The 17,582-nt window shown below is 40.9% G+C and overlaps 1 protein-coding gene across 1 annotated transcript in view; it reads left to right on the top strand.

The window, feature by feature from the left end:
* The first annotated feature begins 1,532 nt into the window (after positions 1 to 1,532).
* RBM6 (RNA binding motif protein 6) overlaps positions 1,533 to 17,582 on the top strand; it is a 93,609-nt gene continuing 77,559 nt past the window's right edge. Inside the window, exon 1 of the mRNA XM_077777379.1 lies at positions 1,533 to 1,586. The gene's annotated coding sequence lies outside the window, so the exon portion shown is untranslated. The remainder of the gene's footprint in view (positions 1,587 to 17,582) is intronic.

Consider the following 17,582-nt stretch of genomic DNA (forward strand, 5'->3'; position numbering starts at 1 on the left):
TATCCAACTGCCAATTCCACATTCCACTTGAATATGAGGCATCAAAAATTCAACCTACCACAAACTGAGCTCCTGCTCTTCCTACCAAAACTGCCTCTCCCACATTCTTCCCTCTCTGCCCTCATCCCGGTTCATGTCTCCTGTTTCCACTGTGGCCACACAGGTACAAGTACCATCCTTCTGTGCCTGTATTATTGCAACACTGTAACCAGCTGCACTACTTCTGCTCTTCCTACCTTTGGCCTATTTCCACATAGCAGCCAGAGGGATCATATAAACATGGATGCCAAGTCATATTTTTCTATTTAGAGCCTTCCAATAGCTTTCCATATCCCACTTTACAGAAATCAAACTCATTTCACAGAGTGTATATCTTGTTGTCCATCTCCAATAATAACCCCACACCTATCTCCATTTGGGCAGCAAATTTTATCAACCTTGTTTGTTCCTGGATCACCAGCACCTGATACAGTGGCCTGGCCCGCACAGGCCCTTCATACAGTCCTTGAATGAAGGAATGACTTCCAGACAAGATGGATGGAAAGTGGGAAGGTAATTTTCAAGTCTCCTTAACCCAACAACCTCCTTTCACTACAGATAAGGATTGCTTTATTTTAGAATGCTTTATAGGCTTTTCTTCCAGTGAATTTCTTTGAACCCATGATGTTGAATTTAGGCTATAAAATCAGGTTACCTTTCCTAAGGAGCCACTGAAGAGACATCAGGTGCCGGTAACCAGAAAGCATATCAACAGTGTAGACAACCCACCTGGAAGCTTGGAGCTCGCTATTTGAATATTAGCTGGAAGGAGATTCTGGAAATGAGCTGCAAGCTGAAAGCTTTCTCGCTAGATTGGGAGATTAGTAGAGAACTTTCCAGTTCTGAGACCTTGCACAAGTCACTCTTGACCAGATTTATTGCCTGAGATCTAGCAAGGCTCTGGGGAAGCTGGGTGAACTTTCCTTCATTAAGTAGGACTACTGAACCTTTAACAGATGGTATTTGCCTGATATTCTTAAGCTTGGGATGCTTAATTTGGAAATCCATTAGAAGAAAAGGGGACAGCCTCTAATTCAAGCGCTTCTCTTGCACCTATCCTCGGGTCTTGGGCCAAAAGGGTTAAGCTCCTGGACTCAGGGGGTCAGGAGTCAGGCGCTTGTGTGGGCCACCAGCCACCTTCCCAGAAAGCTTCGACGTAAGAAGTCTCCCTTCCACTGCCTTCACAACGACGGAAAATACTGCGGCCCCCAACTAGGCCGACCAGGGCCTTGCCTGCGCCCCTCGGGCAGAGGAGAACAAACCCCGTGGAAGCCAAGTCAACCAGAGACTGCGCGCCTCTCTCAACTCCAAAGAGAGGGCCGGAAGGTTAGCCAGGGTCTAAACCATAATCCCCAGCCGACCCCGCGGACCCGGGGAAGGACGCCCTCCCATTGGACGCCGGCGAGCGGCGTGCCCTCACGCTTCGCTCCCGTAGGCAGCCCCGCCCCCCCTCCATCCACCTCGCGCGGGGCACGGCGGGGGGGGAGGCGGGGGGNGGCGGCGGCTGAGGATTAGGAGGAGCGGGCCGCGGAGGCCGCGCTGCCTCGGTAAGGGCCTAGGGCGATAGAGAGGGCGTGCCGGAGCCTTCAGGGAAGGAGCCGGCCTGCCAGGCTACTATGGAAGTCGGGGGTCCTCGCGGCCTGGAAGCTGCGGCTTCGGTGTCGCGGGGTGGCCGCGGCCTCGCTCGGGAGGAAGAGAGCCAAGTGGCGGTGTGGTGAGGGAGGCGCCGCCTTCGGGAGGAACGCCCCGGAACGGTCGCGGGCCCNNGCTCCCGGCGGCGGCGACTGTAGAATTACCGGTCCAGCCTCGGGGCTGTTAGCTGTGGGGGTCCCGGGCTGGCGCGTGGTTACGATTTGGTGCTTCTGGTCTGCGGAGCCTCAGGCGGGCCCTTTCTTCCTCCTTTTTTCCTGCTTTTGCAGGAATCTGATCCAGTTCTGAGGCATCGCTCGAGAAGGAGGCCTTCAAGCCTCGTCTTAGACCTGGCCAGACACGAGTGGGTGGGCTCAGCCGGACCACAGACCGGGCGAGGGATCTCGGAGCCCGGCACGCGGGGTGGTAGAACTTGGAGGCCGGGGAGTGGTCTGGTGGGTTCTGTGCCCGTTGGGAGAATATGGGGAGGGATGTTTCTTCGTATTTACTCTTTAGAGTTCTTTTGGCGTTGTATATCTGTTTTTCTTCTAACTTTACTATTGATGTGCTATTTGATTCAACTGTAGGAGTGCATTTTTTAATAAATAGAAAAGGCCTTGTTTTGTAAGGTACAGATACTTTAAGGGTAACTGTATTTTACACATTCCAGGTTTGCTTGTGAAGGTCAGAGTTGCTGGATCTAAGTGAAGGAGTTCAGTAGACTCTGATGTGCCTGATCACCTGGCTCATTTTCTGAACTCTGAATTGTGCCCTAGGTTTGTTAGTTTTCAACTTCCTGTTGAGTAATGCCAGTGTGAATAGTTTAATAATGTCAACATCAGCAAACTTGTGAGGATTGTAGAGAGAGGTATGAAGAACTGATGATGCGTGACCGTAGGACTGGCAATGTCTATAATGGCATATTAAGTGAAACACACAGTTGGACCTGAACCTTGTCTCATTTAATTAGCACCTAACTAGGTACTTATTCTGTAGGATAGGTACTAGGCCTGGACATCTGTAGCACCCTTCTTTATAGAATTCTGTTACCAGACTTGGGTTTATTTTTGTTGCCTTTAGGATCCTAGGTTCTTGAAGCCTTTCAGAGGAGACTTGTCAAGGCCTGGGTGGGGGAGGTGAGCATGTGTTACTAAAAGAACTCTTTTATTGCTGGTACTTGAGCAAGGTTATACTCTTCTGCCAGTGTTTAAAGGTATAAACTGCTGTTACTCATCTGATTCGGGGTTGTATTAAGACTGAAACTATCAGCGGGGAGCCTGGGTGGCTCATTCGGTTAAGTGTCAGACTTCAGCTCAGGTGGTGATCTCCCAGTTCATGGGTTTGGGCACCATGACAAGCTCTAGGCTAATAGCTTGGAGCCTGGAGCCTGCTTCTGATTATGTCTGTCTGTCTCTGTCTCTCTCTCTTTCTCTTTCTCTCTCTCTCTCTCTCCCCTTTCCCTCTCACTCTCTATCTCGAAAATAAATAAAAAACATTAGTAAAAAAAGATTGAAACCATCAGAAAGTTCTGGAAAAAAATTTTTTTAAGTTTATTTTGAGTGAGAGAAAGCACGGGTGAGAGGGGGCCAGAGAGAGAGAGGGAGAGCATCCCAAGCTGTTAGCAGGGAGCTGCATGTGGGGCTTCAACTTCAGAACCATAAAATCATGACCTGAGCTGAAGTCAGATGCTTAACCAACTGAGCCTCCCAGGTGTCCCAGAAAGTTCTGAAATTTTAAAGATCATAAATCATTCCTTGATGGATTTTTTTTTTAGTTGTATATACCAAGAGCTTAGAATTAATTTTTCTGTTACTCTCCCACAATACCTTCTTCATCTCATTCACTTAGTTAATGGGCTTCTGTTGAATGTCTTTTATAACCCTGTCACACTGTGGGACACAGAATAGCAGAGCAAATGACTAGGGGAGCTCTAGAATCTGATAGGATTTGAATCCCTGACTCCTTCACTAACCCAGTGACATTGGATACATTACTTTACTTCAATTTGTGAATTACCTTACTTCGTATGTGAAATGAGGTTTATGTAATGCCGTTAGAACAGTGCATCGTGTGCAGAAAGTGGTCACTAAATGTTAGTTTCTGTTTTTAAAACAGATTTGTTCAGATGTAATTCATAATTCATATACCATGCAGTTAACTAAGGTGTATAATTCAATGCTTTTTATATATTGCTGATTTCTTACAAAGTTGCAGTGAATACGCTTTGTTACATATGTTGGAACAAAATTTGCTATTTAAACTATTAAAAAAAGGGGTGCCTGGGTGTCTCAGTTGCTTAAGGGACTGACTCTTGATTTCAGCTCAGATCATGATCTCATGGTTTGTGGGTTCAAGCTTTGTGTTGGGCTTTGTGTTCACAGTGTGGAGCCTGCTTGGCATTCTGTCTCCCTCTCTCTCTGCCCCTCCCCTGATCTCTCTCTCAAAGATAAACATTAAAAAGAAAAAAAGAAAATAGTCAGGTATATACACAAAAACCTATTTACAAAAATCTCTCTCTCATAGCATGTATCCAAAAAAATTTTTTTTTAATTTTTTAAAAGTTTATTTGCTTAAGGAATCTCTACACCCAACATGGGACTTGGACTCATGACCCCAAGATCAAGAGGCACACACTCTTCTTTCTGATTGAGCCAGCCAGGTTTCCCTAAACCATTTTTAAGTGTAAAACCAGCGCATTAATTACATCCACTCTGTGGTGCAACCATCACCACTCTGTATTTCCAAAATTTTTCGTCACCCCAAACAGAAATTCTGCCCATTAAGTCTCATTGTCCCCTCCTCCAGCTCCTGGTGACTTTTTTTTTTTTTAATGTTTATTTATTTCTAGGAGACAGAGAGACAGCGTTAGCGGGGGAGGGTCAGAGAGAGAGGGAGTCACAGACCGAAACAGGCTCCAGGCTCTGAGCTGGCAATCAGCACAGAGCCCGATGCGGGGCTCGAACCCACGAACCGTGAGATCATGACCTAAGCGAAAGTCGGACGCTTAACGAACTAAGCCACCCAGGCACCCCTCCTGGTGACTTCTAATCTATAGTCTTGTCACTGTGATTTTGCCTGTTCAAGGTACTCCATATAAGTGAAATCATACAGTATTTGTCCTTTCTTGTCTGACTTCTTTCACCTACCATAATGTTTTCATAATCCATTCATGTCATAGCATATATCCAAATTTCATTCATTTTTTACAAATTAAATTTTTAATTAAGATATAATTGACATCTTCATTCTCTTTTATGGGTGAATACATTCTGTTGGTGTGACTAGACCACATTTGTTTATCTCTTCATTTGTTGGTAGACAACTGTGTTGTTTCCACCTTTTGGCTATTGAGAATAATGCTGTTATGAAGGTGAATATATACATTATACATTTTCTTGATATTAACCTTTTATCAGATATGTGATTTGCAAATATTTTCTCCCATCCTGTCGGGGTGCCTTTTTACTTTATTGACGCAGAAGAGTTTTTCATTTTGTTGAAGTCCAGTTTCTCTATTTTTCTTTTGTTAGCTATGCCTTTGGTGTCATAGCCAAGAGATTATTGCCAAATCCAATGCATGAAGCTTTCCCCCTATGTTTTATTGTAAGAATTTTATAGTTTTAGCATTTACATTTAGGTCTTTGATCTAGTTTGAGATAATTTTGGTGTGTGGTGTTAGGTAGAGGTCCCACTTCATTATTTTGCACTTGGTTATTCAGTTTTCTATGACCATTTGTTGAAAAGACTGTCTTTTCCCCTTGAAAAATCTTGGCACCCTTGTTGAAAGGGTGCTGACCACATATGTGAGGATTTATTTCTTGGTTCTCTATTCCATTGATCTGTGTTTGTCCTTATAACAATGCTACACTGTTTTGATAACTGTAGCTTTGTAGTAAGTTTTGAAATTGGGAAGTGTAAGTCCTCCAAGTATGTTGTTTTTACAGATTGTTTTGGCTATTTAGAGACCTTTGAAATTCCATATGAATTTCAGGATGGGTTTTTCTTTTCTTTTTTTAAGTTTATTTATTTTTGAGAGAGAGAGAGCAGGGGAGAGGCAGCGAGAGAAGGGGACAGAGCATCTGAAGGGGGCTCTGCATTGACAGCAGAGAGACTGACACGGGGCTTGAACCCATGAACCATGAGATTGTGACCTCAACTGAAGTCAGGCACTTAGACTGAGCTACCCAGACGCCCCTAGGATGTTTTTTTTTTTCCCTAAACATTGGCTTTTGAATTAAATGGTCTTGAGTTTGCATATTTTCCTCATTATCAGTTAATTTTTGGGGGGGCAAATGGGGGCAAGTCTCAACCTGTTTGAGTATCAGCTTCATGGTCTATAAAGTGGGAATAGTAACAGAGTTTATCCCATAGAGGACTTGTGATTAAAGCGGGGGGGGGGAGAGAAAATGAGAATCTTAAGCAGGTTTCAAGCCCAGCGCAACACAGGGCTGGATCTCATGACCCTGAGATCATGACCTGAGCTGAAATCAAGAGTTGGACACTTAACTGACTGAACCATCCAGGCACCCAATGTTGTTACGATTTTAAATACTGGGGCATAGTGGCAGTAATAATATTTTAATGTTTAAAACGTTGTTTTAGAATTTTTAAGACTTCTTTTTTTGGAGATGTAGTTTACATATCATAAAATTCCTCCATAGTAAGTGTTCAGTTTGATGTAGTCATCACTGCTGTTCAGTATTAGAATATTTCTAACACCTCAAAATACTCTTGAGTTCCTGTTTGTTGTTTATCCCTACTTTTCACTCCAATTGCAAGTTCTAGCATCCCCTGATCTGCTTTCTGTCTCTGTAGTTTTATGTTTTCTAGAAATTGCATGTAATTGGAGTCACACAGTTCTCAGTCTTTTATGTCTGGCTTTTTTCACCTGCAAAGTTTTTTGTGGTTCATCTATGTTTTTTCATTCCTTTTTATGGATATATCTTGTTTTGTTTGTCCATCTACCTGTTGAGGGACATTTGAACCGTTTCCAGTTTGGGGCTATTATGAACAATGGGGCTATGAATATGATTGTTTTTTAGGCATGATATCATTTACTCTTGATAGTAATCATACGAAGTAGGTACCATTATTCCTATTGTATAGTAGAGCTTGAAGTTAAATAACTTATCAAGGGTGCAGTAGTTAGAAAACTGGAGTGGTTTTTAAAATTACTTTTTATGGTTTTGATGTTTATTTATTTTTGAGAGAGAGAGACAGAGTGTAAACAGGGGAGGGACAGAGAGAGAGGGAGACATAGAATCTGAGGCAGGCTCCAGGCTCTAACCTGTCAGCAGAGAGCCTGACATGGGGCTCGAACTCGTGAACCACGAGAGACCATGACCTAAGCCAAAGCTGGATGCTTAACCAACTGAGCACCACAAAACTGGAGTTGTGATTCAAACCTGGCATTCTACTCTAAAACACATACAGTAGGCAGTGAGCTTGAAACCCTTTTATTCTTGAGCCACTTAAAATTTTAAGAATTTCCCCCCCTAAAATTCTGAAAAACATGTTACTACCTTGAACATGTTTAAGTTGGATTTGGGAATGATCTCAATATGACACCAAAGGCATAGTCAACAAAATCAAAAGTAGACAAATTGAACTTTATCAAAATGAAAGACCTTTCATCAAAGAACACTGTCAACAAAGTAAAAAGGCAACCCACAGAATGGGAGATAATATTTGTAAATCACATATCTGATAAGGAATTAACATCTAGACTATATAGAAAACTAAATTCAACAACAACAAAAATACAGCCCAATTTAAAAATGGGCAAAGGACTTGAATAGATATTTCTCCAAAGAAGGATATACTGATGGCCAATAAGCCCATGGAAAGACACACTACATCATGAATGATTAGGGGAGATGCAAATCAAATTGACAGGTTATACTTCACATCCATTAGAAGGGTGATTATCAAAATAACAGAAATACCTCTAAAACAGAAAATAACAAGTGTTGGTGATGATGTGGAGAAATTAGAACTTGTATTCTGGTAGGGCTGCTATAACACGATACCACAGATGGGGTGAATTAAACAACAGAAATGTATTTTCTCCTAGTCTGGATGATGCTAAGTCTAAGCTCAAGGTGCCAGCACGGTTGGGTTTTGGTGAGGTCTTTCTCCTTGGCTTGCAGAAGGCTGTGTTCTTGCTGTGTTGTCACACAAACATTCCTCTGTACATAATTCGTAGTGTCTCCTCTTCTGGCCTCAGACCTATTGGATTAGGGTCCCACTCTTAAGACCTCTTTTAACTTTATGTCCTTAAAGGGCCTCTCTTCCCCTGAGGCTGGAAGTTAAGCCTCTGAGTGGGGTGCGGGCGCAATTCAGGCCATGACTGAAGGTGCTCTGTTTTTGGTAACGTAGAATTGTGTAACTGGTGTGGAAACCAGTATAGGAATTCCTCATAAATTAAAAATATAATTACCATATGATCCAGCAATTCCACTTCTGGGTATATGTCCAAAATAATTGAAAGCACTGTCTCAAAGAGATATTTGTACACCCAGATTCATTATTCACAATAGCCAAAAGATGGAAGTAACCCAAGTGTCCATCAGTGGATGAATGGATAAAATATGGTATATACATACATTGCAATGTTACTCAGCCTTGAAAAGTAATGAAATACTAATAGATGTTGCAATATGGCTGAACTTGAAGGTATGCTAAGTAAGCCGATCATGAAAGGACAAATATTGTATGGTTCCACTAATATTATGTGGCTTCCAGGGGCTGGGTTGAGAGAAGAATGAGGAGTTGCTATTTAATGAGTACAGATTTTCAGTTTGAAGATGAAAAGAGTTCTGTGGATAGATGGAGATGATGGTTACATAACAGTGTGAATGTATGTAATGCCACTGGATTGTACACTTAAATGTGGTTAAAATGGTAAATTTTATATTATGTATATTACAACAGTTTGTAAAAATAATTTTTATAAATTTATTTTGAGAGAGAGAGAAAGTATGAGTATGGGAGGAGCCGGGAGTGGGGGTGGTGGGGTGGAGAAAATCCCAAGCAGGCTCTACATTGTCAGCACGGAGCCTCATGTGGGGCTCAAACTCAGAAACCGTGAGATCATGATTTGAAGTGAAGTTGGACACTTAACCAACTCAAGCCACCCAGGTGCCCCTGTAAAAATAACTTTTATAAAGTTTTGGATCTTGTTGATTCTCCTTTTCTACCTCCCCTTTTTTACTAACCCTTCTCTCCAGTTTACCAAAAAGGCATCTCTTCATTTGAAATCTTTTTAAAAAAATTTTTTTTAATGTTTTATATATTTCTGAGAGAGAGAGAGCGTGAGTGTGGGAGGGTCAGAGAGAGAGGGAGATACAGAATCTGAAGCAGGCTCCAGCTAGATGTCAGCACAGAGCCTGAGGCGGGGCTCGAACCTACCAACTGAGAGATCATGACGCTTACCCGACTGAACCACCCAGGCGCCCCTCTCTTCACTTGAAATCCAGCTATATAAAGTACACTACTCCAGGGACAGAAACCCTCAGGACATCATTCTATGTGTTTATTTCATCTCCTTTTGAAGGATGTTTGGGTTGATTCCATTTTTTAAGCTATTATGAATAGAAGTTTTGTGAACATTTTTGTACAAGTCTTTTGTTTTCACTTAGGTAAATATTGTACTTAGAAATGAAATTGCCACGTCAGGGTAGTGTTTGTCTGACCAATTTCTAAAGTGGTTGTACCATCTTGGATTCTTTCCAGTAATGTATAAGAGTTCTGATTGTTGAAAATTCTTGTGTATTTCCTTTTGTAAGTCTTTTTCATTTTAGCAGTTCTGGTGGGTGTGTACTAGTATCTCGTTTTTTTGGTGGTTTTATTGTTTTCCTTATGACTAATAATAGTAAGCATTTGTCAATTATGTTACAAATATTTACTCCTTTTCCCTAGTTTGCCTGTTCATTTTTAAACAGTGTCTTTTGAGGAACAGGTTTTAATTTTAATCTTTTTCTTTTATAGTTAATGCTTTCTGGAACCTTTATAGAAGTCTTTGCTGATACCAAGCTCAAAGAAATTTTCTCCTGGGGCACCTGCATGGCTCATTTGGTTAAGTGTCCAACTCTTGATTTCAGCTCAGGTCATGAGATTGAGCCCTGCTTCAAGCTTTGTGCTGGGCATGGAGCCTGCTTAAGATTCTCTCTCTCTCCCTCTGCTCCTCCTGTGAGCGGGGTGCACTCGTGTGCGCACGCTCTCTCTCTCTCAAGAATTTTTTTCTCCTGTGTTTTCTTTTAGAAGCTTTATAGTCTTAGTATAGTCTTAGTTTCTACATTTATGTCTGATTCATTTTTAATTAGCTTTTAAGTGTAGTACAATGGTAGGCAAAGCAAGTGCCATCAAAGGAGAATCTGGAGAGGAAGCCTGAGAAACAGATGTCATCTAGGGATGGCAGCAGACATGTAAATTCCCATTCCAAATCTGAGACTCTTTAGAGGCCCCATAATTGTAATTAATACATTTAAATCTTTTAATGGAAAATTTATGAGGGACAAGGGTCCTGCCAGTAGTTACTAATTCCATCTCCCATAGTGCATTTTAAAGTTGCTACTGTTTAACAACTCTAGTTGGATTTTATTTGGTAGGTGCTCAGACCAACCTTTGGCTATTGATGCCCCCTTAATGTTCTAAGCTGAATGTCCTCTGGGGCCCAGAGCATTTACTTTGGAAAAAATTAGAGTGTTTGATGCAGGATCAAGCTGCTGCATATAGCAAACTAATAGAGTAGGACCCTGGTTCTGCTTTGTTGGCTTTTGGAACTGAAGTCATGACTTAAAAGGGTGGTTCTGGGTATTGGAATTAGGCCATTAGAGGTGAAATTCGTGGACTTTTGCAAGATAGACCAGAGTGGAAGCATTTGCCAAGAATATTTTTATTAAGAAAGAAAGGCGGAAGAAGCTTGAAGACAATCAGCTACCATCATAGTTCCAACCATAAAGAATGCTGACCTACAGTGGAGAAGCTTTTCTGCCAAACAGCTTCCAGGAAACCTGTCTTTAGGTTCTAAGGGAGTGTGTTTGCAAAATTGAAACTTAAAGGATTTGATGGAAGGCTGTCACTAAGAGTATAGCCTAAAGCTTAGGAATGCTCACCAGCTCCAGAACAGGTGACCCTGTTCAACTGCTGTTCATGTGGAACCATTTTTCGCTTCAGTCTTCCAAAACTCTCATTTGACTATTTACTGCTTACATCCGGATGTGTACTTGCATTGGTTTCATATGCTAGTCTTGAGAATTCACCAAAGGGCCCTTCTTTTACTGATTGGTAGGTAGCATGTGTTGGAGGTGGGATCCAGGCAGTTGAGGTGGTAGACCCTTCTGAATCCCACTTGATGTTTTATGGCCAGCCACAGTTTGTATGGAATTGATGTTTTAGTACCATTTATTTTCAGGGTTAAATGACATGTTAGTTAACTTGTTATACACTCCTTAGGAGATTCTGACTTTCTTGGCTCCTGTCTTTATGTGTATATCAACTAGTGTTTTTGCTGGGATCTGATGAGCTTCAGTGTTTAAAGCTTTGGGGTTCATTCTCCAGTGCCAGTCCTGCTTACCAGAAGTGGCCCTGGCTTCATGCCCCCAGCTCAACAGTTTTTGCCTGTTGAAGAATGTTTTCATTTCTTTTTTCTTTATTTTTTCATGTTTGTTTATTTTTGAGAGACAGAATGTGAGTGGAGTAGAGGCAAAGAGAGAGGGAGAGAGACAGAATCTGAAACGCTCCAGGCTCTGAGCTGTCAGCACAGAGCCCAATGTGGAGGTCGAACTCAAACCATGAGATCATGACCTGAGCCAAAGTCGGACACTTAACTGACTGAGCCACCCATGCGCCACCCGTTTTTGTCTATTTAAAGTTTCAGAACAGTTTGAGATCCTTACATCCCAAGACCCATAATCATTTGCTCTGCTGAATTAAGCTGCATGTCTGTCTGTAAGAACTCCATCCTTCCCGAGTAAAACTTTGGAGGGAACTAAACTACTACTAGATGGTTTGACAAATCTTTTGCCCCATTCCCACCAGCAGTGTCTGAGTATTCTAATTTTTCCACATCCTCACCAACTTACCTGTTTTCATAGCCACTCTAGTGGATATGAAGTGGTATCTTATTGTGGTTTTGATGTGCGTTTCCTTTATGGGTAACGTTGAACATTTTTCCTATGCTTGTTGGCCATTTCTGTGTCATCTTTAGGGGAATGTCTGCTCATGCGCTTTTCCCATTTTGTACATGGGATTGTCTTTTTGTTATGGAGTTGTAAAACTTATTTATATAGGGACTCCTGGGTGGACCCAACTCTTGATTTTGGCTCAGGTCATGATCTCACCATTGAGATCAAGCCCTGCATGAGGCTCTGTGCTGACAGTGTGGAGCCTACTTGGGATTCTCCCTGTCCCCCTCTCTGCCCCTTCTCCGCTGATGAGCACACTCTTCTCTCTCTCTCTCAAGATAAATAAACATTTATTTTAAAAGTTATTTATATATGCTCGATACAAATGCCTTATCAAGTATATGATTTGCACACATTTTTCCATTTTGTGAGCTGCCTTTTCACTTTCTTGATGGTGTCTTTTAGAGCACAAAGGTGTTAAATTTTGATGATATCCAATTAATTTTTCCTTTTGTTGCTTTTAGTATCTGTCTTATCTATGAAACCATTGCCTAGTCCAAGGTCATAAAGATTTATGCCATTTTTATGCCATTTAAAAAAAAGAATTTTGTAGTTTTACCTCTTACATTTAGATCTTTGATCCCTTTTAAGTTAATTTTTAAAATATGTTTATTTATTTATAACTAATTCCTCCTTTGCCTTTCATAAACTTTGGATTTAAAGTCTATTTTGTCTGAGGGGTGCCTGGGTGACTCAGTCGCTTAAGCATCCGACTCTGGATTTCGGCTCAGGTCATGATCTCACAGTTCATGAGTTCGAGTCCCACATTAGGCTCTGCACTGAGTTTGAGGAGCCTGCTTGGGATTCTCCCTCTCTGCCTCTCTCTCTTTGCCCCTCCACCACACATATGTGCCATCTCTCTCTCCCTATCTCAGAAATAAACATTTCAACCTATTTGTGTGTTTGGATTTAAAGTGAGTCTCTTTAAATATATACAGCTGATACAGTTATATGGCGTATACAGCATATGCAGTTGATACTTGAACAGCATGGTGGGTTGGGGTGCCAACTTCATGCACTGTTGAAAATCCATATGTATAACTTTAAAATCCCCCAAACTTAACTACTAATAGCCTACTGTTAACCAGAAGCCTTACTGACAACATAAAAAGTCAGCACACATTTTGTATGTTATATGTATTATATACTACTGTTTTTTTGAGAGAGTGAGTGTGAGCTGGGGACAGGCAGAGAGAAAGGGAGACAGCAAATCTAAAGCAGGCTCCATGCAGTCAGTGCAGAGCCTACTGTGGGGTGATCATGACCTGAGCTGAAACAGGCTGCTTAACCAACTGAACTACCCAGGTGCCGCAGTATTAGATACTGTATTCTTAATGAAAAAGTAAGCTAGAGAAAAAGTATTATTAAAATCTTAAGGAAGAGAAAATACATTTACAGTGCTGTTTTTTTAATCAATACCATCTATTGTTTACAAAAATGAATTGTATCTATATCAATATTGTCATATTTTATCAATAGCACCTTATCAATATTATCATATCTTATATGTTAAAAACACTGTAGATGTATATGTATATTACTAATACGAGATATCAAAAGTGAGAAGTTAACTAGGTCCCTGGCTGGCTCACTCAGTTAAGTGTCCCAACTTCGACTCAGGTCATGATCTCATGGTTTGTGAGTTTGAGCCCCACATCGGGCTCTGTGCTAATAGCTCAGAGCCTGGAGCCTGCTTTGAATTCTGTGTCTCCCTCTCTCTGCCCCTCCCCAATTCATGCTCTCTCTGTCCCTCAAAAATTAAATATTAAAAAAATATATGAGGGTTCATATTTATTTACAGGTATTAACGATTCATGCAGTGATACCAAGGAAACAACAATATGATTGCTTTATGGTAGCCTAACCTGTACACTAGTGAATGAATCATTATAAAATCTTTGTGGCATACAGTGTTGCAGTCATATTTATAATATAGTATTGGAAACAGATTTTTAAAATGCTTACCTGTGATGATAGGCTGATAGGCAGTTTCTCCAGTAATGGGAGAGAGAGGCATACTGTATGGTAATGTAATTCTTTGAAAAAATATTTACAAAACAGTAAGAAAACTAGCACGTTATTAATTTTCTATTAAGTATCACCCACATTATGACTATGTAAGGATAGACTGTCCACTTCCATACAAGTCTTGCACTTCATGTTCTACACAATAAATGCTTGGGTGACAACACAGAACATCTCATGTGGTGCTTGCCATACAGTTATTACATTTTCATCCAAAGACATACACATACAACAGATAGGTTTATTTATTTTTTTAAGTTTGTTTTATTTAGAGAAACTGTAAGTTGTGGAGGAGCAGAGAGGGTTAGAGAGAGAATCCCAAACAGGCTCCACAGTCAGTTCAGAGCCTGATGCAGGGCTCAAATTCAGGAACCACAAGATCATGACCTGACCCGAAGTCAGACCGTTAACTGACTGAGCCATCCAGGTGCCCCTTTCATGGCTTTTTCTACAACAATGGCATCTTTGATGGTGTAATCCTTCCAGACTTTCATGATGTTCTGTCAGGGTTCTCTTTCATAGAACTGACAGTCCTTTCCATAGAGTACCATGTTTAATAAACTTTAAAGGTCCTTATGATCCCTTGATCTAAAAGCTGAATTAGAGATGTGTTTGGGGGGGGTAGACTACTTTGGCACCTTTGGTGTTGAACTCATGGGGTTCTGGGTGGTCAAGGGCATTGTCCAATATGAAAAGAACTTTATTTTTTTTTTTTAACGTTTTATTTATTTCTGAGAGAGAGAGACAGCGTGAGCAGGGGAAGGTCAGAGAGAGAGGAGACACAGAATCTGAAGCAGGCTCCAGGCTCTGAGCTAGCTGTCAGCACAGAGCCCGATGCGGGGCTCGAACCCACGAACTGTGAGATCATGACCTGAGCCGAAGTCGGACACTTAACCGACTGAGCCACCCAGGTGCCCCTGAAAAGAACTTGAAAAGTCAATTTTTACCAGCCAGGTACTTCCAGACTTCAGGGACATGGCATCAGTGAAAGTCCAGGAAAAGCATTCTTATTCAGGCTTTCCTTTTTACAACCAAAAGACTGGCTCAGGGGTAAACAGCTTTACAAATCATGAGCCTGGCTCAAAATGTAGAGTTAGACTATATTTTCCTGCCTTATATCTTGGTGCTCTCTTCTTTTCCATACTAATAGATGTCCTTTGTGGTATTTTTTCCCCCCTAGAGTAGGGCCCATTCATCTTTGTTATAACTCAGATATTCTTTTTCCCTCAGTGATTAGTGGCTTTGAGAACTCACCTGCTGTTTCCTGGTTGGAGAAGCTGCTGCTTCTGTTGTCTTGACTTTTTTTTTTAATTAAAAAAAATTTTTTTAATGTTTATTTTTGAGAGATTATTTTTAAATAATGTGGAAAATAAAAAGTGGAGTTACAAAGCAAAGTTATATTAATACTAGCTTTTGTAATTGCCCCTGTATTTGTCTTTACCAGAGATCGTCATTTCTTTTTATGGCTTTGATTACTATTTAGCTTCTTTTTCATTTCAACTGGAAGAACTCCTTTTAACATGTCTTGCAGGGTTCATCTAGTGATAGTGAACTGCCTTGGCTTTTGTTTATCTGGAGATTCCTCATTTCTTAGAGGACAGTTTTCTCAGATACAGAATTCTTGATTGACGGGGTAGCTGGGTGGTTCAGTTGGTTGAACGTCCAACTCTTAATTTCAGCTCAGGTCATGATTCCAGGGTCGTGAGGTAGAGCCTGCTTACGATTCTCTTGCCCACTCTCACTCGCTGTCCCTCTTCCCCACTTATGCGCATGCACTGTCTCTCTAAAAATGAAAAAAACATGTGTGATTGACAGTTGGGTTCTTTTCCTTAGTATTTTATTTATTGTTGCTAAATACTCTTTTTTTTTTTCCAAGTTTTTATTTAAATTCTAGTTAGTTAACAGTGTAATACTGGTTTCAGGGGTAGAATTTACGGATTCATCACTTCTTCCCTTAGTATTTTAATAAATCGTCCACTGCCTTCTGGTCTCTAAGGTTTCTAATAAGAAATTGGCTGATAATCTTATTGAGGCTCTTTTGTCACTTTTCTCTTGTTGCTTTGAAAATTCTTTGTCTTTTGACTGAGCATAATGTGTCATGTGAGTTTATCCTACTTGTACTTCACTTAGCTTACTGGATTTATATATTCATATCTTTCATAAAATTTGGGTTTTTTTTGTGTTTTTTTTTTTTTTTTGCTGTTCTTCAAATAATCTTTCTATCCTTTCTCTCTCTCTTCTCCTTATGAGACTCCCATAATCAATGTCTGTTTGATGGTATCTCCAGGCCCCTTGGGTTTTGTTCACCTTTGTTTATTGTTTTTTCTTTCTGTTCTTCAGACATAATTTCAATCAGCTGATCTTTAAATTGGCTAATTCTTCTGCCTGCTCAAATCTCTTGAACCCTTCTAGTGAACTTTTCACTTATTGTACTTTTCAGCTCCAGGTTTTTGTTTTTTTTTTTAATTCCACTGTATAAATTTCTGTCTCTTCATAAACTATTTTGCCAAGACTGTTCTTTGTCCTCTGTGATCACTGATGTCTCTGTTCCTTTTGCTCATGTTCATCTAGTATTTAGACCAAGATTTCTGTGAATGCCAGCTCAAACAAATGAAAAACAAAAAACACACCAACAAAATAAAAAAAAGAGAAAAGCAGAAAAATGAACAACCAGCTCTGTCTGTTTTTGCAGATTGGTTCTGTGCTGAGGCACTCCTTCAGCATTTCATGGGTTTGCTCTGGGCATTGGGATCAGCCTGAGGTGAAAGCTTAAAGGTCTTTTCAGGTCTTGTCTCATCATATGTCTTGCCTGGGTAGGTGTGTAGTTTTCTAAGTTTTCCCACATACTTGTTGCTTTGAAATGCCCTAATTTACCAGTATTTTCACCCCAACTTCCTCATTATCTTTGAGTAGTCTTTTCAGCTTTTATTAGCAGTGCTTGCTCTACCCCCACCTGCCACTGAAGTTCTGAGTTAGGTGAAACAAACACCAGCACCTTGCATCAGTCCTTCAGATAATCTCCCAGATAGATTAGAACAGATGTACACAGGAATTTGGACTGTCACTTTTTCTTCTTTTTTTTAACGTCTATTTATTTGGGGGGGAGAGAGAGCGCACGCCCAAGGAGGGAGCATGCACCGGGGACAGGCAGAGAGACAGAGGAAGAGAGAATCACAAGCAGGCTCTGAGTTTTCTGCACAAAGTCCGACATGGAGCTCAAACCTATGAATGCTGAGATCATGCCTTGAACTGAAATCAGGAGTCGGACCCTCAACACACTGAGCCACTCAGGCATCCCTGGGCTGCCACTTTCTCAAGACCAAAACCATTGCCATGCAAGGATGTGTTGGGATAGGAATGAATAAAAACACTACAAAAGCCTCCTATTATTTTGAAGATTTTTTTCTTGATCGAGCCTTCACTTTGTTGTATGTATACCTTTGGCTGTTTTCTAAGCTCCAACAGAGCTGGTTCAGACACTTGCTGTTGTTATTTGATATTTCTGTGGAGGGATGAGGCTTTGGAACTTCCTCATCTGCCATTTTGTTGAAATATGGATTGTCTTCTCTCTCTCTTGATAGTGTACTTTGCACAAAAGTTTGGATTTTGATGCAGTCTACTTTAATTTTTTCCTTGTGCTTTTGGTGTCATATTAAGAAACCATTGCTAAATCCAAGGTAATGAAAGTTTCTATCTTATTTA

The sequence above is a fragment of the Crocuta crocuta genome, unplaced genomic scaffold (assembly GCF_008692635.1).
Source record: "Crocuta crocuta isolate KB4526 unplaced genomic scaffold, BGI_CrCroc_1.0 scaffold77, whole genome shotgun sequence".
NCBI classification, from domain to species: Eukaryota; Metazoa; Chordata; class Mammalia; order Carnivora; family Hyaenidae; genus Crocuta; species Crocuta crocuta.